The sequence below is a fragment of the Neofelis nebulosa genome, chromosome 7 (assembly GCF_028018385.1).
Source record: "Neofelis nebulosa isolate mNeoNeb1 chromosome 7, mNeoNeb1.pri, whole genome shotgun sequence".
NCBI lineage: Eukaryota > Metazoa > Chordata > Mammalia > Carnivora > Felidae > Neofelis > Neofelis nebulosa.
In genome coordinates, this window is record NC_080788.1 from 78,564,779 (window position 1) to 78,589,603 (window position 24,825).

General features: G+C 37.1%; 1 pseudogene; it reads right to left on the reverse strand.

Annotated features, from left to right (window-relative positions):
- Positions 1-23,524: 23,524 nt before the first annotated feature.
- LOC131517964 (small ribosomal subunit protein eS6-like) lies at positions 23,525-24,253 on the reverse strand (annotated as a pseudogene).
- Between the last annotated feature and the right edge of the window lie 572 nt (positions 24,254-24,825).

Below are 24,825 nucleotides of genomic sequence, written 5' to 3' on the forward strand. Positions count from 1 at the left end.
GAGGGACCCATTGAGATCAGATGTTCACCAGAACGACAATGCTCAAATTATTCTAACATGCATATAATTATTTCTTAACGTGGTATTGTGACCTTGCTGTAATTTGCACACCAGCAAATACATTTAAGCCATGTTAATCACATGTGAACTATAATGTTTCTGGATCGGTACAAACATGAAATTGCATTTCTATCTTTTGTTGTACTTATGAAATTAAAGGGTTAGTTGCCTCCATTAAAAGGGAAACATGATAGTAACTAGAGTTACTTGTAATTTTCTGCCCAGTGAAATGCCACTCTTTAGGCACTTTGCACCACGGTTTCAATTCTTTGTGCTCTCTTCTTCACAGTCTCTGTGATTGCCCTTTCCCAAACACAGGTCCCCTGTGCAGAGCTCCCTCCCTTGACCTGAGACTTATCTCTACATGTCTACTTCATCTTTCTTTCTTTTTTGTTTTTAAGCTTATTTATTCTGAGAGGGACAGAGCAAGTGGGGGAAGGGGAGAGAGAGAGGGAGACAGAGAATATCAAGCAGGCTCGACACTGCCAGCACAGAGCCTACTGCAGGACTTGAACCCACGAAACCAGGAGATCATGACCTGAGCCAAAACCAAGAGTCGGATGCTTAACCGACTGAACCACCCTGGCGCCCCCATGCTACTTTATCTTTCTTGACATGACAGAGATTTTCAAGTTCTGGGACTTAACGGAAGTTCTACCAAGTGTGCTGCTAGTAGGTCACCTGATGGGTATTCAGTATACATTTTTAAATTAATAAAGGACCGTATAAATGAAGAAGGACACTCACCATACTGCAAGGTAAGTTAGCCTTTCTTTTTGTTTTTACTTCTTTTGCTTTTTACTTCTCCAGAATGTAGTAGGCTGTGTTTAGTATTCAAGCTAGGTATATTACCAAAAAATATTATGACCTTACGTATGTTCTCATTTATGTTTGCAAAAATAATTATAATAAGCTCCAAATTATTTGGTATGACATCATTAAGATTATAGTTAAGGGCGACTGGGTGGCTCAGTTGGTTAAGCTTTTGGCTCAGGTCATGATCTCACGGTTGAGTTCAAGGCCCTCCTTGGGCTCTGTGCTGACAGTGTAGAGACCGCTTTCAATTCTCTCTCTTTCTCGGCCTCTCTGCCCTCCCCCACTCATGCTGTCTCTGTCTCTCTCAAAATAAATAAATACATAAATATTTTTTTAATTGAAAAAATTATAGTTAAACCACTGGCAACAAGTGTCAGTAGCTGTTAATAAAAGACTGTGTAAAGAAGTTGTTGACAAAAGTCCTTGTTAGAATGCAAAGCACTAGAGCTTTGTCCTTGTGATTAGAATAATTGTTTAAAGATCAGCAGATATTTGCATAAGTTATCAAAAAAGGACATTAATGTATACTTTTTTGTGTCATTTCATCATATAGTTAAGTTTCTGTTTGTTTAGTAAAAAGGGCAATGTTTTTCTGTGACATTGAATAGATATTTAAAGTTAACTTCCAAAAATTAATAACTAATAACTTTGGAACTATGTATGCATTTGTAAGGAACAACATTTGTTGACATGTTTGTTTTGAAGAATTGTGTTTATTTACATAAACTTGTCTAACATGGTTGTCAAGAGAAGTTGAATTTGCTCACTTATTTTGTGATAATTGACAGAGCTAATCATAACTTATTCAGTGTATAAAATGATGTGTCTTCTTCTCTATTAAGCATGTTTTCTTACACAGCTGTTTTGCATAAAGTTTACCCAAGTCAGAAATAAGCACCTGACTTTTTATTTATTTATTTTTTTAGGTTTATTTATTTATTTTGAGAGAGAAAGAGAACATGAGCCGGGGAAGGACAGATAGAGAGGAGGGAGAGAATCCCAAAGCAAGCTCCGTGGGGTCAGTGCGCAGAGCCCTACAGGGGGCTCCAACCCATGAAACCATGAAATCATGACCTGAGCGGAAATCAAGAGTCAGTTGCTAAACTGACTGAGCCACCCAGGCGCCCTGCATCTGACTTGTAATAATAAATTTTAAAAACAGCAAAACTCTCCCTCTTCCACAGTATGGAGTTTCAAGTTTTTTGTTGATGTTGTCAACGAAATGTTAGATGCATGTGTCCAAAATGGCAGCTAAATGTGTTGTTTTGTTGGGGGGACTTCAAATTTCAGCAATGAAACTTAAACTTGAATATTCAAGATTAACAAAAAGTCAGTGATACCAGTCCTTAACAGGTCTTTCTTTGGCAGCGTGTTTCTTCTTTTCCAACTTAGAATCAGTTTTTAAATGTCCTGTTGCTCAGGGTGTCTGGGTGACTCAGTGGGTTAAGCTACCAACTCTTAATTTCGGGCCCAGGTTATGATCTCAAGGTTCATGAGACTGAGCCCCGCATCTGGATCTGTGCTTCAGCTCCGGATTCTTTCTCTGTCTCTCTCTCTCTGCCCCTCCCCTGCTCACACACTCTCTCTCAAAATAAATAAATAAACAACAACAACAACAACAACAAAATGAAAACTAAATGTTCTGATGCTCTCTTCTCATGTAATTCCAGCATCTCTCCCCCCTTCTCTTGCTAGTTTGTCATTATTCTGAAGTCCAGAGTTGTGGTGGAGAAGTACATCTGCATGCTTTTGCTCCCCATGTTTACTTCTGTTTTATCTTTGTGTTTGCTTTGTTCCTCCTGTTTTTATCTCATGTCAATGGGCCTGCTTAGAAGTACTTAGTAATTCTAGGGCATGTGGAAAATACGGCTTATCTGATTGGTCAGCAAAATTAGAAAACTTGCAGTTCTTTCACGCTCAACATTTCTTAAAGGCCAGCAAGTGATCACTGGGAGTGTGAGCATTGCTATGCATTAAAATTCATGATATTACTAATTTATCAGTAGATGCTCTACTCTTAGGAGAAAGCAAATAGTCATTGGATCAAAGGGTATTAAACACAAAGGAGAATGTAGTGGCCTGGGTAACTTCTCTGTAAGCATTTTTGTTGCAAGCATTTTTGACATATAAATAACTGGCTGTAAAACAATTTTGTCATAAAAGATAAAATAACGAAAAATAAGAGGGACATTTAAAAAGATGTAATCAGGGGCACCTGGGTGGCTCAGTCGGTTAAGCATCTGACTTCGGCTCAGGTCATGATCTCACGGTTCGTGAGTTCAAGCCCCGCGTCAGGCTCTGTGCTGATGGCTCAGAGCCTGAAGCCTGTTTCAGATTCTGTGTCTCCCTCTCTCCCTGACCCTCCCCCGTTCATGCTATCTCTCTCTGTCTCAAAAATAAATAAACGTTAAAAAAAAAAATTAAAAGGATGTAATCAGGGGTACCTGGGTGACTCAGTCGGTTAAGCGTCCTACTTCGGCTCAGGTGATGATCTCGTGGTCTGTGAGTTTGAGCCCCGCTTCAGGCTCTGTGCTGACAGCTCAGAGCCTGGATCCTACTTCAGATTCTTACCTCCCTCTCTCTCTGCCCCTCCTCTGCTCATGCTCTGTCTCTCTCAAAAATAAGTAAACATGGAAAAAAAATTTTTAAAAGGATGTAATGAAACATGAAAACTTAATAAAATTATTAATTTCTTCCTTTCTTAGAAGAGGTATTAGTAAGATGCATGTTTGTAACTGAGCTTTGTGTTGCTTTTGTGAAAGCTTTCTACACTGTTGTTTATTCTTGGCATATTGTCACATGTGTGTTGATAGACTTTCCAGAGTTCTAGAAAAAATGTGAGTGAAAAGCCAGTGCTGGAATGCATTTATAACTGACCTTTGTTGTTATTGTAACTGATATGTTATCATTTTATAGTATATTATAGTATGTAATCTGGGTTTGCACTCTCTTATTTCATACTTCCAGGATGTTTTATCACCATATTTTTTTATCAAGACAGCATATGGTGCTCAACACCATTGTTTACAGACAAGAATATGTTATTTTGGGGCTTATTTTGCATTTTTTGTTTAATTTCTTTCATCAGTGTGTGCAATTAACTTGTGCAAATGTAAGTTGCAAGCTTATATCAGTGTTCTGGTATATTAAAATATAGATATTTAAATTATTCTGTATCTGACAGCTTTCCAATCTCTTACATTAGACTATTAAAAAGAACAATAATAGCAACCTCAAAACCCTTTTAGGAATATATTTTTTAATCCAAAAGTTTCACTATATGGACTTTTTTTTTTAAATACTCCACAGTATCTATCAGACAGGGTGCTATGTCCAGACCCTGGGGAGTCTAGCTTATGAGGACATGATATCTAAAGCTAGATTTGAGAAAATACGGGAGAAAAGATAATGAATTTCAAGTAAAGCACAGTAATTCACCAAGAAGTTGATCAAAAATTTTATATTCTGTAGGTCTTTGTGTCATTACATATTTTAATCTCTGTGACTTTAGTGGCCTTGTGAACTTGTGCAGTGTGTTTCCTGTAGAGATGATGTTATGGGATTTTTTACCACAATACCTGGGGTTCGCTGTCTCACCACTTGGAAGAATGAAGACGTAGACATAAAATGAACAGCAGGCAAAAGTTTATTAGAGAATAAGATTAGGAAGTAAGAATAGTAGGAAAGCTCTCTTTACAGAGAGGGCACATTCGACCTTGAATGCCTGAGGACTCCAGGTGAGGGTCTTTGTTTTATAAGATTCTGGTCAGCCCTCTCCCATCCCTTCCCTCTTGTTCCTTCTCAGATTCTACCCTTATTGGCTTGATAGCTCTAGGTGTTGGGTTGTCCATTCCTGATTGGCTTGTTTCCATTGTATGAGAGGTGGTCTATGGCCCCACTTAGGTCATTTGTCAAATTCCTGAGAGAAACCTGAGGGGGAGTGGGTGGAGGTGTGTTCCATTCTTAAGAGGAGCCTTAAGCCTGAGGGGGTTTGCTGTGGTCAGACACTGCTAGCATTGTTCCAAAATAGGTGTTTTTTTCCCCACCCAGGGACCTCAGGTGCTAGTCTTTCCCTCTCTGCCTACTGAATCCTATCTTCTCCTATCATAATAATATGCCTTGACTCCTGCCCAAGGAAATGGAGAAGGTAGAGAAAGCCTATCAACTGCTTTGATGAGGGATCCGGCAGAGTCCTGCTTTATGATATTCAGAACTCGGGGGACAAGGGGTACGTGATACTTTACCATGGAGTAGATTTGTGCCTGTGAGAGAGAGAACCAGTGTGGAATTATCTTGAGTCTTTTCTAGTCATGCTACAAGATAAACAAAGAGATTTTTGCAGACAGTTCTTGAATTTAAGGTACCTACAGAGACAAGTCCCAAAGACACACATACACAGCACATGAAAACTCCCCACAAGAATAAAGAACACTGGCTTTAAATACCTACATCATCAGAAAGGGGAAAACCAGCTTCGAAAGTTTTTAGCCCAAGTGACATTTTAACCACTCCTGTTCCTCTCCCTGGTCTCCAAACGCTAGCAATGCAGGGACTTAGCAAGGTGAGAGAAGCAAGGCAAGAAACAGAAAAAGCAATTAGATAGCCCTTGCCCACAGCAGAATTCCAGCCCAAAGCACGACCAAGCAGGGGAAGGGAAAACATATAAATATTTGGTCAAGTTTTGAGTTTTAATTATTTTTTTATTTTTATTTTTTTATTTTTTTTAACATTTATTTATTTTTGGGACAGAGAGAGACAGAGCATGAACGGGGGAGGGGCAGAGAGAGAGGGAGACACAGAATCGGAAGCAGGCTCCAGGCTCTGAGCCATCAGCCCAGAGCCTGACGCGGGGCTCGAACTCACGGACCGCGAGATCGTGACCTAAGCTGAAGTCGGATGCTTAACCGACTGAGCCACCCAGGCGCCCCTTGAATTTTAATTATTACATGACGCTAGGGGCATCCCAGTTTTTTAATTGAGACTACTTCTGACTTAATGTGATGGTGGGACTGTTTGTTACCTAAGAGTGAACAAAAAAGTTATGGATTTGCCAGAGTTGAGATCTAAAGACAGGGTAGGATCACCTCTACTGAATAAAATTTGATGGGATGGCAGAAGAAAATCAAATTGCATTTTGATGATAATCCATGTGTCATGTTTATTTAACATACCAGTTTCACATGCTTCTCCACTGTCTTTCTATACTAGCCAGGAGAAAAATTTATCACAACACTTATTACTGATTTACTTGTCTGCCTCACTTAGAAGATGAATGATAAGATACAAACTCATTCTAAAGAAAAGCCAGTAATAGGAAAATAGTTACGCTTCATAGAAAGTTTTCTATCAGGAATCAGGCTTGCTTGAAAGCGGGAAGGCAACTCTGATCTGCAGACGTTTTATTTGAAAAGAAAAAAAAAAAAAGCACATTTCTTGTATTTGTCAGAATGCCACAAAAAAGGAATTTTGAAACCATTGGCAGAAATATCTTTGTTTGTTGTGTAAACACTTGCTAATATAATACCCAGTCTTTGCCTCAAGGGCCTCTAGAGCAATTGTTCTGCTCCCTTGTTTGAAATGCTCAAATCAGCAAGCATTCATTATTTGATCTTGTTATTTAAGTTATAGGGGTAGATATACCAGACTGGTTTTCTTGGAAAGTTTTATGATCCATATCAAACTTACTTTGAGTTTCAGTACTACTGACAAAAACAAATAGGAAAATGGAAAAATTAATGATGCAAAGGCTTCAACGTTATAAGCAAGTTATTACATGTCTAAATCATTCTGAATACTTGAAAATGGAACTGTTAAAAACCAAGAAACATAAAGGACTCTCTGGTTCTGAGATGAATTCATTTATTGAAATTCAATAACATTCTTCCTAGGAAACGTTGACCTTAAGTGAAGACTTAACTGTTGTAGGTTGAATTCTCCAGGCTTGGACACACTGAGACGGAGTCAGGAGTGTAAGATGTTTATTGGTGATAACACCAGGGAAGGAAGGGGGAAGGTGCATGATTAGGCAGAGGAAGAAGTTCAACTGCAATATAATCCTGAAAAAAATCAACCCTGCCAGAAGCTCCAGAACATGTACTGGTCATCAGATTGCCTAAAATTACACCAAAAGGTTGAGTGGTTTTATCTCAATCTTGCTTGATCAACAGATAAGGGCTGTTTGGGGAAGTGTTTGCCCTTTGTTGGCAGTTTGCTGTGGCTATGGCTGACCCTAAAAGAGTTGACAACTGGAAGGCTGTTTGCTGACCACCCTCTTTGCATCTGGCCATCCTTTCTTCGTGAGGAGTAGGCTGTGCATTTATGCATCTACTGTATTATCCGCTACAAATTTTGTACTCAATAAGCTTAGTTAGCATAGACACATATTTACAGAAGATGTTTCTGTGTGTTCAGCATTTAAAATAACTGAGTATATATTCAATGAGAATTAAATCTTAGTATGTAGAAGTGTCTACCTGAGTATTATTCAAGAAATGTATAGATAAATTAACCTCCTCTAACTCCCTAAACTTGATGTGTTCATGACTTGATGATATAGTTGCTCAATGAAAAAAAAAATTGTAAAGATAGTAATTTGAAAAACATTGAATATTGAGAGTAAATATAATAGCTATGAGCCATTGCTAACATATAACATTACATATGAATTCTAAAAGTTATGCTATGCAAAATAGCACAATAAAAACTACAGGCCTTGAGGAAAATATCGATTTAGGGACACAACACTCAAAATGTTCATCAATGACACATTACTAAATATCCCCACTAAGTAGGATGTTTAGGAGATGATTAGGTCATGAAGGCAGAACCCTCGATTAGTGCTCTTATAAAAGAGGCCCGTGATAGCTCCCTTGTCCCATCCACCATGTGAGGACCAGAGTGGTGGTCTGCAACCCAGAATGCTTTCACCAAAACCCAACCCTGTTGTCACTCTGATCTTAGTCTTCCAGCCTCCAGATCTATAAGAAATACAATTCTGTGGTTTTACAAGCTACCCACTCTCTGGCATTTTGTCATCACAACCTAAATGGATTAAGATTCGAGTGTGCACACCCACACACACTTGAAGATGGGCCATGATGAAAACATCAACATAGTTTGCTCAAGTGAAATTGTTAGGCAGTGCCCAAATACTATAACAAATATGGCACTTTACCTGTAAAAAGACCTGAAGTTTGCTTGCAAAAGTGGTCATAAGATGGGTTGAACCTTGTAAGTTATAGATAGTGGTTATCTGAGATCAGATAGAAAGGCATATCAACAAATATGGATGGGTGTGCCTCATCTCTCTCTCTCCCCACCCCTGTTTCTCTATCTCCCTTTCTCTCTCTCTCTTTCTCTCTGTCTTACACACACACACACACACACACACACACACACACACACACACAGTGTGTTTGGGAAGGGAGATGTTATTCTTGCATGACTCAGTTCAGCTGGGTACACTTGTATGCATTCACCTCCTGTTTCTCATGGATGAAATTATGTATAAACAAGCTCAAAATTTGTTTTATGCTCAAATTGTTTCCATTAATGGAATAAATTTGCATTTCCAAAACAAACCTTATAGCAGAATGACTGTCCTTTTAAGACATGCCGTTTCCTCTTTGTTCTTTAATGGGAAGACATAGCTAATAATGTGCCAGATGTTTTCACTTAACAGCCATTTAATCATCTTATCTCATTCAGTTTTCTGGGTAGCCTTGAGAGGTAAATGTTATTGTCTTCAGGTTTATAGATAAGGAATAAACTGAGAGCATTGAAGGAAATTTCCAAAGGCATTACGGTCCATCAGTGGGGGGGCAGAAATAAACTCAGATCTGTCAAATTATAAAGCCCATGTTCATTGTGCAGATTACACTGTGTCTGCATTATTTAAACAAAGTGAAGTGTGAGGCAAAAGTGGTAACTTAAAAAAATTTTTCCACTAGTACGGCTCTACATTTTAAGGCAATAGGTAACTATATTTTCAAACAGTATAAACATTAGCATACTGTTATAATTTTTATGATTTTTTATGTTTATTCTTAGCCATTTCCAAAGAAACTGCTATTTCCGTGAATGATATTAAATATTTTTCTGCTGAAAATGCTTTTCCTTATCTACCTAATTTACGTATTTCTTAAAAGAAAATGAAATCGTAATAGAAAATCTATGGGACAGTGAAAAAGAAAATGTCTCGAGTCACGTATATACATTTTGGTCAGTTAGTTTTCAGACATTAGAGTAGTGGTATGTTACACCAAAAAGCATTATAAATAGAGCAACTGAAAACCCATCATTAACATAACTCAAATGACTTGCAAACTTCTTAATTTGCTCTTTCTCATAATCTAGTATATGAAATATAACACCACTACTTTACAGCTAGTAGCATCATTCCCTATGTGCCTATGTGCATGATTTTAAGAAATTTTAAAGCACTCCTCTTCATTCCTTTTGATTCCGTAAATGATGGAGACCATAACCGTGTCATCTCATGCTGTAGAACCATGTCACAACCACAGAAAAAACATTGCCTTCCTCCGTAGATTAAGGAACTTGCTTAAGCATATGCTGTTCCATAAGTGCCCTGCTCCTTTGCCAAAAAGCAGAAATTACAACTGGGTAAAGTGCGGGGTCATTTAGAGTATATAATATCGAGTGTACAACTGAGACTTCTTGTTTCAAAGATAATTTTAAACACCTGACAACCGTAATAATCCTAATTGATAGATTCACCTGAACGCATGTAGGTATAGAGGTATTTTTCTTTTATAGCTATATTTGTTTCCTTAGAACTAAAAATACCCTGCGAATGATTAACCTGTTAAGTGGCTGTTAGCCATTAACGGCTTTGTGTGCATATACTTTCACCTACCTCTGTGTCTCTCTTTTCATTGTGAGTTTGTGTTTCTGCATTAACGTGTATGTGTGTGATAACCATTATACAGATACACACTCTTTTGAAACTTCTTTTCATCTGTTACATCATAATAGTCTTTTATGTCAGTATATTTTCATATACAACATTGTTTCTATGGGCTGAATATTATTCCATTGTATGGAACATCATCATTTTTAACAGGTCTGTGTTTTGACAGTACCTCTATTTTTAAATTAAAAAAAATTAATATTTATTTGTTTTTGAGAGAGACAGAGCATGAGCAGGGGAGGGGCAGAGAGAGAAAGGGAGACACAGAATCCGAAGCAGACTCTAGGCTCTGAGCAGTCGGCACAGAGCCTGATGTGGGGCTCAAACTCACGGACCGTGAGACAATGGCCTGAGCTGAAGTTGGACATTTAACCGACTGAGCCACCATTTAAATTTTTAAATACTTAGAAGTATGCTATGAAGGACCACCAAAAGTATAAATGTGCACAAATGAATTCATACTCTCTTTAGGTGAAATACATGGAATTTTTAGGTCAAAGGGTGTGTACTCCTTATGACATTTGCAATTATTTCTGAAAAGGTCCACCATAATTAGAACAAATATATATGTATAAATATGAGACTTCATTCCATACTTAATAACCAGTAATAGGTTGTACAATTTTAAAAGTTATATGCATTCCTTGGTTGTTTATTTTATGTGATGCTTTTTTTTTTGCCCGTTGTCTACTTTTACATTGAAATTTCACCTATTGTTCTCATTTTTTTTTCCAAGTTGATGTTTTTCTAAGTCTGTTTGAATTTGCTTTTGCTAAGCATTTCATGTAAATGGAATAGTAAAATCTGTGCTCTTTGTCACTGACTTCCTTTACTTAGTGTGTTTTCAGGGTTCATCCATGTTGTAACATGATCACTTCTTCATTTCTGTGTATTGCCGATAGTACCCGATTGTGTACATATACCACATTTTGGTTTTTGTTCATCAGTTGTTGGGTATTTGATTTTTTTTTTCCCTCCACTATTTCTTTAGGGTTTTTTATCTTGAGAGAGAGAGGGAGAGAGCAGAGGAATGGCAGGGAGAGAGAATATCAAATAGGCTCTGCACTGTCAGTGCGGAGCCCAGCGTGGGGCTTGAAATCATAAACCTCGAGGTCATGATCTGAGCCGAAACCAAGAGCCAGCCACTTAACTGACTGAGCCACCCAGGCGCCCCTTTCCTCTACTTTTTAACTACTATGAATAATGCTGGTATGAACATTTGTGTGCAAGTCTTTGTGTGGATATATGTCTTCATTTTTCTTAGGTATATACCTAGAAGTGGAATTGCTGGATCACATCTATATTCGCCTTTATGACAAACCACCCAATTCTTTTCCAAAGTGTGAATTTCTGTTCAATTTCTCCACATCCTCATGGAAATATGTAATTGTCTTTTTTTTTTTTTAAGCCCTCCTAGTGCAGTGAAGTAGTATCTCATTCTGGTTTTGATTTGCATTTCCCTGCTAATGATGTTAAACATCACTTCATGTAGTTAGAGGCCATTTGTATATCTTCTTTGGAGCAATGTCTGTTCAAATCCTCTGCCCATTTTTAATTTGGGTTACTTGTCTTTTTATATTGAGTTGTGACCATTGTTTATATAATTCTGGATACAAATCTCTTATCAGATAGGTGATTTGGAATTTTTTCTCCCATTCAGTGGATTGTCTTTTTTTTTTTTTTTTTAATGGCGACTCTTGAAGCACAAAGTTTAGCTTTGCTGTGGTCCTATTTATCTGTTTTCTTCTGTTGCTTGTGTCCTATCTAAGACACCATTGCCTAAGCAGTTCAGGAAGACTTCCAACTATCTTTTCTTCTAGAGTTTTATAGTTTTAATTCTTAAATTTAGTTCTATGAACAATTTTGAGTTAGTTTTTATATGTGAAGTAGGAATTCAACTGTATGTATTTGTATATGGATATTCAGTCGTCCCACCACCATTTGTTGAAGAGATTTCTCTTTCTTCACCAAACTGTCTTGACACACTTGTTAAAAATCAGTTGATCATAAATGCAAGTGTTTATTTGTGGACTCTAATTTCTGTTGATCTATATGTCTATTTATGGTACTGTACTGCCTTGATTACTATGGTTTTGTAGTAATTTTTATAATAGGGCTGTATGATTATTCTGACTTTGTTCTTCTTTATAAGATTGTTTTGGCTGTTCTAAATAGCCATATGAATTTTAGGATCAATGTGTCCATTCCTACAAAAAAAGGCAGCTGGGGATTTGAAAGAAATTGGGTTGAATCTGTAGATCAATTTGAGGATTACTGTCATCTTAATAATGTTATGTCTTCTGATCCCTGAACACAGACTACTTATTGAGGTCATCTTTAATTCCTTTTAACAGTGGTTTTTAATGATTTTCAGTATATAACATACCAAAGTTGTGTCATCTAGAAAGATGTCTTTGTCAGTCACAGACTAATAAAAAGATGGTTTTGAGATCATTATTCAGCTTCTTTAAACTTTGGCTAGAAAGTAAAATATACCATTCTGTCCATAGCTTGTTAGACATAGCTAGTTGGATGACCCTAACTAACAGCAAGGGCCTGGGGAATAGGAGAAAATGTATGGAATGCTTTCTGATGAACCTTTTTCTCTGATACAAACTGATGTAGGAAAGAACCATCAGGCTTTATTGCTATGTGGGGGAAGGAGGGAGGAAGGGATGAGAAACTGCATTTATTCTAACATTTGTGTAAAAAGAGGGTTATGTGCATAGATGTGTTTGAGTTTGTGTGGAAAATAAATAGCATGGTACACAAAAACAGGTAAGTACATTTGCCTCTAGGAAGGTAAACTTGAGAACTGTGGGATAGGACTGGATATGAAATTTATTTTTAGCTTTATACCATATTTTACTTTTTTAACTTTGTGTATTTTATCATAGCAAGCCACATACAAAAAATTAAAACCTGAAATCATTTTCATTAAAATCAGGAATAAGCATTTTATATTATTGGAGAAGTTTGATGTAACAATACTAGATGAGAAAGTAAATTAATAATACAGATAATTGAGAAGAATATATATATATATATTTTTTTTGTAGAAGATATGATGGATTTCTCAGGGTTGCATGGGTGGCTCAGTCAGTAAGTATCTGACTCTTGATTTCAGCTCAGGTCATGATCTCATGGTTCATGAGTTCAAGCCCAACATCAGGCTCTGCACTGACGGTGTGGAACCTGTTGGGAATCTCTTTCTCTCTCTCTGTCTCTGCCACTCCCCTTCTCATGCTCTCTCTCAAAATAAATAAACTCAAAAAAACAAAAAAGAAGATGAAGAAGAAGAAGATATAATAGATTTCCCAGAAGAACAGACCCAACTATAGAGAACAAAATGATGGTTACCAGAGGGGAGTTGGGTGGGCAATGGATTAAATAGGTGATGGGGATTAAGGAGAGCATGACACCCATGTATAATAACTCTAATGAGACTTCATTTTACATAAACCAAATATATACACATGCCATACTTGAATTTGTAAAGGGTAAAAAGTCTATTAAAAAGTGTTCCATGTAGACTATATATCTTATAATAAAAGATTTATATAAAATAAAAATTTCCTAAATATATTTATCTTTATTCACTAAATAAATGGAAATAAATTCATTGCAATATAGTAGTATTTAATTTAACTATAGCAAAAATCAAAATAACTTTTGTAAAAATATAGTAATATAAAATCTGTTTAGGGATGTTAATGTTGCCTTTGAATTTTGGAAACCTTTGTTTTGTAACTAAAGTAGTATTTGTGGGGCGCTTGGGTGGCTCAGTTGGTCAAGTGTCTGACTTCAGCTCAGGACTTGGTCTCACCATCCATGAGTTCGAGCCCTGCATCAGGCTCTGTGCTGACAGCTCAGAGCCTGGAGCCAGCTTCAGATTTTGTGTCTCCCTCTCTCTGTCCCTCTCCTGCTCACACTCTGTCTCTTTCTCTCTCTCTCAAAAATAAATAAACATTGAAAAAAATAAATAGGGGCGCCTGGGTGGCTCAGTAGGTTAAGTGTCCGACTTCGGCTCAGGTCATGATCTCGCGGTTCATGAGTTCAAGCCCTGCGTCGGGCTCTGTGCTGACAGCTCAGAGCCTGGAGCCTGTTTCAGATTCTGTGTCTCCCTCTCTCTCTCTGATCCTCCCCCATTCATGCTCTGTCTCTCTCTGTCTCGGGGATAAATAAACGTTAAAAAAAAATTAAAATAAATAAATAAATAAATAAAGTGATATTTGAGAAAGTCATTTCATATCTTTGGTCTTTAAATTCCAGTTGAAAAAAATAAAAAATCTGTAACTCCTGCTTCTCTGCCATATGTAGTAAAGAAATATCAATAGTAAAGAATCAACAGTGCAGAATCAGATCACTATATACATGCAGTCCCTTTAGACAAAGGTGACACAGCAAGGTAGTGAGGAAAGAATGATCTTCCAATAAATAGTGTTAGTCAATTTGCATCCCATATCAAAAAAACAAAACAAAAAAACCCAAAAAGGAGTAAATTCTTGTCTTATACATAAAATTAACTCCAGAAGAATTGCAGATTTAAATGTGAAAAATATAACAATAAACATTTTAGAAGAAAACATGAGAGAATATTTTCATAGCCATATGGTATGCAATATTTTCTTAAATAGGATGAACAAAGGTTTAATTATAACCAAAATAAAAATTTTTAGACTACGTTAAGATCAACTCCCTCCAGGGATGCCTGGGTGGCTCAGTCGGTTAAGCACCTGACTTTGGCTCAGGTCATGATCTCGCGGTATGTGAGTTCGAGCCTGGCATCAGGCTCTGTGCTGACAGCTCAGAGCTTGAAGCCTGCTTTGGATTCAGTGTCTCCCCCTCTCTGCCCCTCTCCCACTTGCTCTCTCTCTCTCTCTCTCTCTCTCTCTCTCAAAATAATACATAAACATTAAAAAGAAAAAGATCATCTCCCTCCAGTAAGAGTGTGAATAAGCAGCCCACAGAATGAGATTATTTGTAATACATATACTTGCAAATGATGTGTCAGAAAATATATAAAGAACTCTTGGAAATCAGTAAGTAAAGGAGAGAAATCCAATATAAAATCAAGCAGAAGATATAGACAAGCACTTAAAAAATGGATATTCAAATGGCCAACAGACATATGTGTTTAAATTCATTCATCTTCAAAAAATTATAAAATGTAACTACAATATGCTACTATTAAAATCAAACAGAAGCCAATGCCAAATGTTGGTAAAATTGTGGAAACATAAGCTGATAAAAAGACTTTGAAAACCAATTTGGCACTATTTACTGGCAGTGATCATTTGCATACGCTGTTCCTCAGCAATTGGACTAGTAAATACATACTCCACAGAAATATGTACGTACACTAAATAATAGAATGCTCACAGCAGCACCATATAGAATAGCTAAAAACTGAAACTACCAGCTGTAGAATGGATATAAATGTGTGGTGTATTCACACATGAAAGAGCAAAACATGGTGAGATTGAACTGTGAGTGCCTTCATGGTTGTGGTTGAAGCTCACACACACAGTATTGCATGAAGGAAGTCATATCCGCAAGAGTTCATGCTGTCAGAATCTTTTTGCATATAGTTCAAAAACAAGAAGAATCTTCATTATACTAAAGGCCAAAAAACAGTTTACCTTTGTTATGTGATTGCCTGTCTGGGAGTTCCAGTGAAGTTGTTCCTTGATCTGGCTGCTGGTCACCTGGGTGTGTTCGGTTTATGAAAAGTCACCCAGCTCTGCCCTTATAACTTGTGCACTGTCCTTTGTATACCTTATTCTTCAATAAGAAGTTGAAAATATATTAAGAAGTCTGCCTAAAAAATATATTAGGAAGTGTGGCCCAGAGTTATTTTGGAATTTATTTCCTGCATTAACCTGCATGTAGAGAGAGGTACTAGAAGATTCCAAACCAAAAAAGGAAAGTGGAAAGGAACATTTGGAACCATGGTCTGCTGAGAATAATACAAACTTTGTTTCCTGTAGTGAGATTAAGTGGGAATATTTGTCTCAGATTAGCTCACTATCTTTTTTAGAAAAAATTTAAAAATTAAAAACTTAGCATTTCAGGCTTTCTTATCGATTCAAAAATTTTTATGCATCTTCTAAGGGCTGGTGCCATCTTTTCATTAGTTGTACCATATCTGCAGCAAGCCCATCCATCGGGACAGCAGATGTGCATAGGCATTTAAACACTGATCAAAATGTAGGCAGATAAAACATAAATAAGTAGATAAGACTTGTTGTATCAGGGATCCTACATCAAAACAATATTTTGAATGGAAGAGTTTCTTAATAATAATTTCATATCCTAATCTATGGGAAAAATTCCATTTACTCTACCTGCTATGGGTATGAATTTTCAATCTGACTTTCATATTAAGGCTGCAGTGAATAGATTCTCTGTAAAGATGAACCGAGTAATTCATTTCTTGCCCCAGTCGTAAAAACCCTATCAAACATGACTGAACTCAAAATAGCAGTCACTTGCCTGGTAATCTGTATTCAATGTTATGTGATGTATAGGTCTTGCTAAATCTGATGGCTCACTTAGGTCAGTAATCCTGGCTTTATATGTCAACTACTAATAATGCTAAGAAATTGAATGAAAATAGACTTTCAGATCCAATCTGGAGTAAATAGATGTAGGGATTTTCTGAGTCTCTTTAGGCATTTAAATTCAAGTTACATCAAAAACTCATCAATATTTTCTGTTCTAATAGTTATTAGTGTATGAATAAGGTGTGCCATCACTTCCTTCATTTTTTTCAAGAGCAACTCAGCACAGTAAATTCTTTGAATCTCCAATTTTCTTTAAAGGACTTCTAGGTATTTATAATCAAGGAATCATGATTCATTTTAAAGCTATTGGGAGATTAAACAATTGGAATTTAAAATGTTAATTCTAGCAACTAGAAAACTATAGTATCTTCTTAATGTGTTATCTTGACGAGGAATATACTAGGTAAATGTAATAAATTTGTGCAAACTAATGATTACTGATAACATATGATGAACAGTAGCCCATGTGTTTTATGCTGGTCAAATTTAAGTTATATCCGAACTATTGGATGGTCCAAAGCCTGTCATGGTGTTTCTATCTGTGGTGTTCATGGTGTTTCTATCTATCTATCTATCTATCTATCTATCTATCTATCTATCTATATGAGGGTGACCATACCTCCTGGTTTGCCTTGGATAATCCCTTTTGTCCAGGTATAATTGTTAATACTGCCTCATTTTTCCTTCAAAAGTATCCCATTTAGATGCAAATTATATGGCAACATAATCATCCATGATTTTCGCAGCAGTAATCATTGTGTTCTGTACATTTTATTTATAAAATGGATGTGGAATGCAGCTTCTTCTCTCCATCTCTACTGCTGTCATTCTAGGTCTGTTACCAGACTCCTGGGACAGTTTCTAGCACCTTCCCCCCTTTGCCCTTCAAATCTTTTGTCTACACAGTAGACCCAGTAATCTTCTTAAAGCAAAGCAAATGCCTATTTTTAGTTGTTTTTATTGCTCTTAGAATGAAATCTAAAATCCTTACGCTAAGTCCCTAACTGACCCAGTCTTGCCCTACATCTCTGGCCTCATGAGAGAAGAGCAAGGTGTGTTTGAGAAACCTCATCCTTAAGGTTTGTGTTTGTGTCACCACTTAAGAGACCTTTGCTGTTCAACATATCTAAAGAGATTCCTTTTTTATTCTTTATCATATTGCCATATTTATTTCTGTCATAATTCTTATAACAATTGGGGAAAATGGTTTTTGCTCTTTTTTTTTTTCTGACTGTTTCATGAGAACAGACTGTTCACTAGTCCACGTTCAGTGGTGAGCAAAGGGTCAGGCATATGGTGGTATTTTAAGCAACCAGCAAGTATATTTCAAACGCCTGATTTACCCTGAACCTTTTCCAGGTAATGGAGTTTGGTGAGGAAGACAGTGTCATCTTTACCCTCAATACGTATATTCCAGTGTAATTAAACTGGCATATGTTACGAGGGCCATAAAATCAAGTAGCGAATTAAAGCGAGACCAGAGGAGAAAGTCTTTGCTTTCACTCTAGTGCTCAGAGAAGTCTCAATGAGAAAGTGCTATCAGATGTAAGACCTACACTATGAGTCAGGGAGGGGTCTATCAAGAGACCCACAAGGAAGAAAGCGAGAGAGAAAAAGAGAGAGAGAGAGAGAGAGAGAGAGAGAGAGAGAGAGAGAGAGAGAAAGCTGCAAGGAGAAGGAAATCATGTACAAAGCTCCTGAAGCCAGAGGGCACTTGGCATTTTTTTTTCAAAAAAAATGTTTTTTAATGTTTATTTATTTTTGAGATAGAGCATGAACGGGGGAGGGTCAGAGAGTGGGAGACACAGACTCTGAAACAGGCTCCAGGCTCTGAGCTGTTAGCACAGAGCCCGACTTGGGGCTCGAACTCAACAGACCGCGAGATCATGACCTAAGCCGAAGTCGGACGCTTAACCGACTGAGCCACCCAGGCGCCCCAAGGGCACTTGGCATTTTAAAAACAGAAAGATGGTGAGCTTGATGACCAAGTGAATAATTCATTCAACCTTTCATATAATTGAATAGATGTTTATAAAACATCTGCTGTATGCCACTGATTGCTCTAGGCTTTTAGAATACATCAGTGAACACAATGAGGAAAAATCTCTCTCCCTGGGAGCTTTACAATTTTAAAAAAGGAAGAGTAAATTGTGATATTTAACAGCAAAATAACTAGGTATTTTAGAATCAGTAATTTCTAGTGTCGCTTCTGATGCTCAAAAGTGAATTAAGTTTTTAAATTATAACACATTGAACAGTCTTCATATGTCACCTAAGGAATCAGGGAGGACTGTAAGCCTAGAGCACAGATTGACTTGGTTCACTAGACGATCACCTCATTCTAAAGGAATGAGCAGTTTCTTGCTATATGAGTTGTGTTTCCTGAATTGTCAAATCTGATTTTATGTTCACCAGTATGCTGAACTATTTTTTACCACTCTAGTCACCTTGTCATTAAAGGAAATGGTACGTAGTCTAGCATGTTGATTTCTGTGACTTTCTAAGGGCTAAGAAACCAGAGACAATTCTAAGTTTATTCTTTTCTGCAGGAGCAGAAAAGTAAGAGTGTTATCCAAAGACCATATTGAAAAGACCTGCAAAACAATAATTTTTCACTTCAAAGATCATTGAAGGAATTTACCTTAGGTCTGTTCTATTTATGACACTGTTATTCCTTTCATCAATGCCTTATCACTTTAACCAAAGACTAATTGAATAGAGCTACAAACTCTATTTGTTCTATAAGAAAAATATGACCTGTTTTGTGTTTTTGTTTGTTGGAGGGGAAGAAATTTAGTGACAAAGCCTGAAATCCTTTAGATCAGAGGTTATGACCCACTGGTCACAGCATTTTTTAGCCTGCACAATGTAAAGTCAGACAATACTTTGTTTAGATGTTATTTTTTTAATTGTAGGCATCCATATTTTCTATTTCAGCCCAAACTAAATGACTATCTTGCAGCAGGAAAAGGGATATTGCTCTGTATTTTCATACAAAATGATGTCTAAAATTACCCTTTTAAGTCTTATTTGAATTAAAATCAGCATAAACTATCTTCTCCCTTTCTATAATGTTCTGATATAATCCTATCTTTCTAAAACTGTGAGAATAGTTTGAGTGACATGCTGATCAAATACCTGAAGTGTGTGACCCTGAAAAGACATAATGGAGTGTTAATATGGCTTCTAAAAATTATAATTGTTTTAGGTTATATTAGTAGAAATACAGTATTTAGCATAAAGAAGGTGATAATCCTGCTCTACTGTTCACTAGTCAGGTTTCCATAGTAGTATCATGTTCAGTTTTGAAGAATATCCTCTGTGATGTTTAATTTGTGTCAATTTGAATGGGCCATGGGTTTCTTAAATACTTAATTAAACCATATTCTGTGTGAGTGTGTGAGAGCATTTCTAAGTGAGATTCACATTTGTTCCTGTAGAATGAGTAAAGCAGATTGCCTTCCCCAGTGTGTGTGAATGTGTGTGTTGGGCTGGGGGGGGTGGTGTGTGTGTGGCAGGGGAGGGGACAGATTCAGGGGCTTCATCTAATCCATTGAAGACCTGAATAGAACAGAAAAGGCAGAAGGGAGAATTTGCTTTCTTTGCCTAATGATTGTCTTTGAGCTGAAACATCTGTCTGCTCCTGCCTTTGGACTTGGACTAAAACTGTATTGGCTTTCTGTGGTCTCTAACTTACAGATCTTGATACTTCTCAAAACTGCATGAGCCAATTCCTTATGATAAACTATATCTATCACTATATCTATTTATCTTTATATCTGCTATCTAATCTATGTAACTTACTGGGTTTGTTTATTTGGAGAACACAGATTAATATACTAAGAGTGGTGTTGGTAAAATTAAAGTTATTTATAAGATATGTTCAGGATGGTTATGGAGTATATTAATTATGGAAGTCTAGGCTAGAATAACATACAGACCCAAAAACTGTATAACTATTTCAACATAACAGTTTAGCTCTCATAAAGGTTCAAGTTGATCTGAAGATGTGAATCGAGTTTAGTTCCATGTAGTCATTTAGAGTCCCAGTTGGAGAGAGGCTGTACTGTTTTCAGTTATGTGGGGTCCACAGTCAACTTGGGCATTTCCATCTTAGGCAAGTAGAGGGGTAAAATAAAAATGCAAGCACAGATTCTCATGAGTCTAGCAGTGGAGACAAACTCCAGAAATCATAGAACATCAGTGAGAAGTTTCTCTGTTTTGGACTTGGGAGAAGCTCCACAGATGATGCAGAAGTTGAGCCTGATGATGAAGTAACCTGCTTCGTGGGACCTGCTCAGGGAAGTTTCATAGCATTTAAAAATCACACTCCATGTGGGACACCTAGGTGCTCATCGGTTAAATGTCCGACTTTGGCTCAGGTCATGATCTCATGGTTCGTGGGTTCGAGTCTCACATCCGGCTCTGTGCTGACAGCTCAGAGCCTGGAGCCTGCTCCGGATTCTGTGTTTCCCTCTCTTTCTCTGCCCCTCCCCCACTCAAGCTCTGTGTTGCTCAAAAATAAAATAACTATGAAAACTAAAAAAAAAAAAAAATCAAACTCCATGTGATTCTTATAGATATGAATATCCATATATATTATGTGGAATTTTTACTTTCTGTTAAGTCTTTTGTTACTAGTACAGCGTCTCTAACATAGGTGTTTTGAAGAAACATTTGTATCCTCATGTCTCACTATCCCCTAACTCAAAATTCTGTTCCATTTGGTGACTGCTACTTGACATACAACAGGAGACAGATGTTTCTATTTCTCAGATAGATAGCACCTCAAATCCTTATTCTCATAGATGAAATTATTTTCGTATAAATTACCAAGTGTTTCAGTGATTTCCATCAATCTCTTCCTTACAGGTTTCTATAAGTAGCTTATTTGGAAATTTTCTGAATGGGGATGGTATAAAAGAATCAAGTAATGGATAAATAAATAAATAAATAAGTAAATTGAAGGTATGTCTTAGAAGATTTTGTCTGCCTCTATTCAAAGTCTATTCAAAAAATCTTCATCTATTATAGACTTTACATTATGATATTACTTTGGATCAGTTCTTTGCCAGAATATAGGACTTTACTCTCTTGTTAGCAAGTGAGGATGAGAAATAATCCAACTACTCCCCCTGTGTGTCACAGCGTGTCTGTTAATCATAAATACTATAATAATTAATAATAAATGAATGACACTGGGATATATTACAAATTCCCAGTAGGATTTAGAACAAAGACAAAGGAGCTCTGAGTTAGTAAATAAACAGCAATGGCAACTAAAAAACTCTTCTTTGTTAGGAAACAAGCTAGATGAGAGAACATCTTATCAGATAAATATGTGCTGAATAGAAGTTTAAAAAACAAGCGTAGTAGGCTATTGAACTTCTATTTACCTCATTTTTACAGAAAACAACTGTGAGTTGATTCCAGCCTACATTTGAATAATGTTTGCAGTTAATTCTCCCCTGGAAACTTTGGAGCTGCTTTTTTTTTTTTTTTTTTTTTTTTTTTTTACCCCTGAAGAAACCTACAGGTTATTAGTGAAATTTCTGGTACTGTTGGCTTCAAGTTGTTCTCTGTTGGCTGCCTCATAGACATGCTGTCCTTCATTTATGCAGATGGCACGGATGACCCACTATCAGTAGGATATTGCATCAATTAATGGCACATAATTGAGAAATAACAGATTGGGGTTAGGGGTGCAGTCCGTGAGTAGAGAGCAAAGTTTTCCCAGTCAGGAGTATGGAAATTAAATATGTGACCTTGACTTTAATACCACCAGGATCTAATTGAGTTAACCATCTCTGTCACACAATGTCGTATAAATAACTAATATTCTTGTCATTATCACCCCATGATATCTGTTAATGTTATAAATCTCTAAGTTTCACTATTCAAATAATACTGTTTCCATGATGACATTTCTGATGGAAATGATTTTTTTTTTTTTACATAGTACAGATTCAGTATTGTCCTGGCACCACTTTAAACTTTTTAAAGTTATAATTATTAAATGCCCCTTTAAATCAAAATTTATAATTTAAACAGACTGCTTAAAAGACACTTGGAGAAAGTACTTCTAAATTCTAACTCACAAGAGGTACTGCATAATGGTTGCTTGTTAATAAAATAATAGCTGTCTCATTTTGGGCTTTAAGGAGACATAACACTATTGTCTTCTCATTGAATTTCAGGAACCAAATGAGGAATAAGACACAAGAGTCACTACTAATCATCCCACATAGGGGTGATCATACCAAAATGCATTTTTTTTCTATAGGCAGGCCAATTCAAAAGAGAGAAGATCTAGAAAAGACAGAAGCAAAGAAGTGGAGTTTCTTCACTCACCCTCACCAAGTGGAGTGAGGGATGAGGAAAAAATTCAGATTTCTTTTCCTGAATTCCCTTACCAAGGAAACCTGGAGAACAGACGGTCTCTCATTCCAAACATCATACTTACCTTCTCACAGCAGATGAACAGCATGTTTGATAATATGATAAACTGTGTACGTGGGTGGCCTCACATTGTCTTCCAGGTATGTCATGAGTCAGTTTTTATTGTCTCCAAGAATAGAGGAGAGATTAGAGGCCCAAATAAGTCAGTTAATTTTCTCAAATATCAAGTGAGAGGCATGATTCTGAATTCAGGACTCTCCAATTCCGAAGGCTATTTTCTTTATTTCTATAATTCTCTGCAAGTAAGTTATTATGTATAATAGCAGCAGCCAGATGCTGGCAGATGGAGTAAAATTATTTCTTCTTTTTGAATGATTTTGTAACTTCAGATTTGCAGAAATATATTCAAAGCTGCTAATAAGCTTGATAAATGCAATCCCCAGCTCCCTGTCCCTATCCCCAATTCCCTTCCACTCTCGTGTCACTTTCTCACATGTAGGAGATCCAGAGACAGGTCTAGGAATCATATGTTAGAGAAAATAAACTCATTTCTCCCATCAGTCAGTATTGCTCCAAATACTTACTCTACATACATTATATGCAAATGTTACTATCTATCTATCTATCTATCTATCTATCATCTATCTACCTATCATCATCTATCTAATATGTCATTATCAAGCTATAGCATTTTGTTTTTTGAAGTCTGATTTTATTTGTTACTCTCAGAAAATCTCATTGTTGACTGGACTCAGACTAGAGGAGAAGCTCTCAGAGAGGACAGCCTCCATCTCTTGGCATTCTGTTCCAGGTGTTTTAATTTGGCCTCCTTCATTCACTGGGCCAAAAGTTGAGGATATTCTGCAGCCTTGTCTTTATTTTTCTTAGTACAATGTTTCTTCAGAGCAATAGGTGAACATGTGTGTTGGCGGACACAGGAAGTAACAGGATGCTAAATCTTGGGTCCTTTGGTTCTAGGTCTCTTATCTTGGTTTACGGACTTTCTCACAACACACTGGCCAACATCATCTTTTTTAGAGAGATTGGCAAGTTTGCATATTCTGCTAGCTCTTTTGGGTCCCAGGTGATGAGGCACAGTGGTATCAGTGAGTCCAGGAATATCCTTCTCCCCTTTTGTTACAATGACCAAGTTGACAGCACTGAGACTGGCACCCACAATGCAACCTCAAATAGATTTGTGCTCTTTTTCCCCAGTCCTTCTTGGTCTGTAGCAGGAATGACCCTTAATGAGCAGCAGATAGACATGGCCATGGGCCAAGACACCCTGCTTCATGGGGAAGCCTTGGTTGTCATTGCCACCACTGATTTGGACCAAGTAACCCTTCCATTCTTCACCCAGAACATCAGCAGCAACTTCTGTGGGTATGCCCTTCTCAGAAACGGTACAAGTTTTGCATTCATCATCCACTTTAAGGAGATTCTGGCAGCGAGTAGCTGGGAGACAGGTGTTCAGCTTCATCCTAAAACAGCCTGCTGCCTCTAAGGTGCCATGGAAAAGAGCAAGCTTTAGCATTCAAGCGTACCTTTGACAAGAGCTTAGCTTTTCTTTTTTTTTTTATTAAAAAATTTTTTTAACATTTATTTATTTTTGAGAGACAGAGAAAGAGCATGAGTTGGGGAGGGGCAGAGAGAGAGAGGCACAGAATCTGAAGCAGGCTTCAGGATCTGAGCTGTCAGCACAGAGTCTGACAGGGGGCTTGAACTCACCAACTGCGAGATCATGACCTGAGCTGAAAGTGGGACACTTAACCTACTGAGCCACCCAGGTGCCCCAAAAACTTGGCTTTTCTGATCAACTAATTCTGTTCAACACTTGTGACATTATTGGTATCCATTTTGACTGGTAATTTATGCAAACTAGAGTTTCTTAGATAACTTCAGTCTAAAAAGTCTTTTAGGTAATCCTACCATTGTTTTTTTAACTAAAGTGTTTTGTTTTTATAAGTCCCATGTTGTGACTGACCATAGTTTCCTCATGATAAATATTAACTTGAGCATATCATGCAAATTTCTTTTCCATTTCTGAAGGTT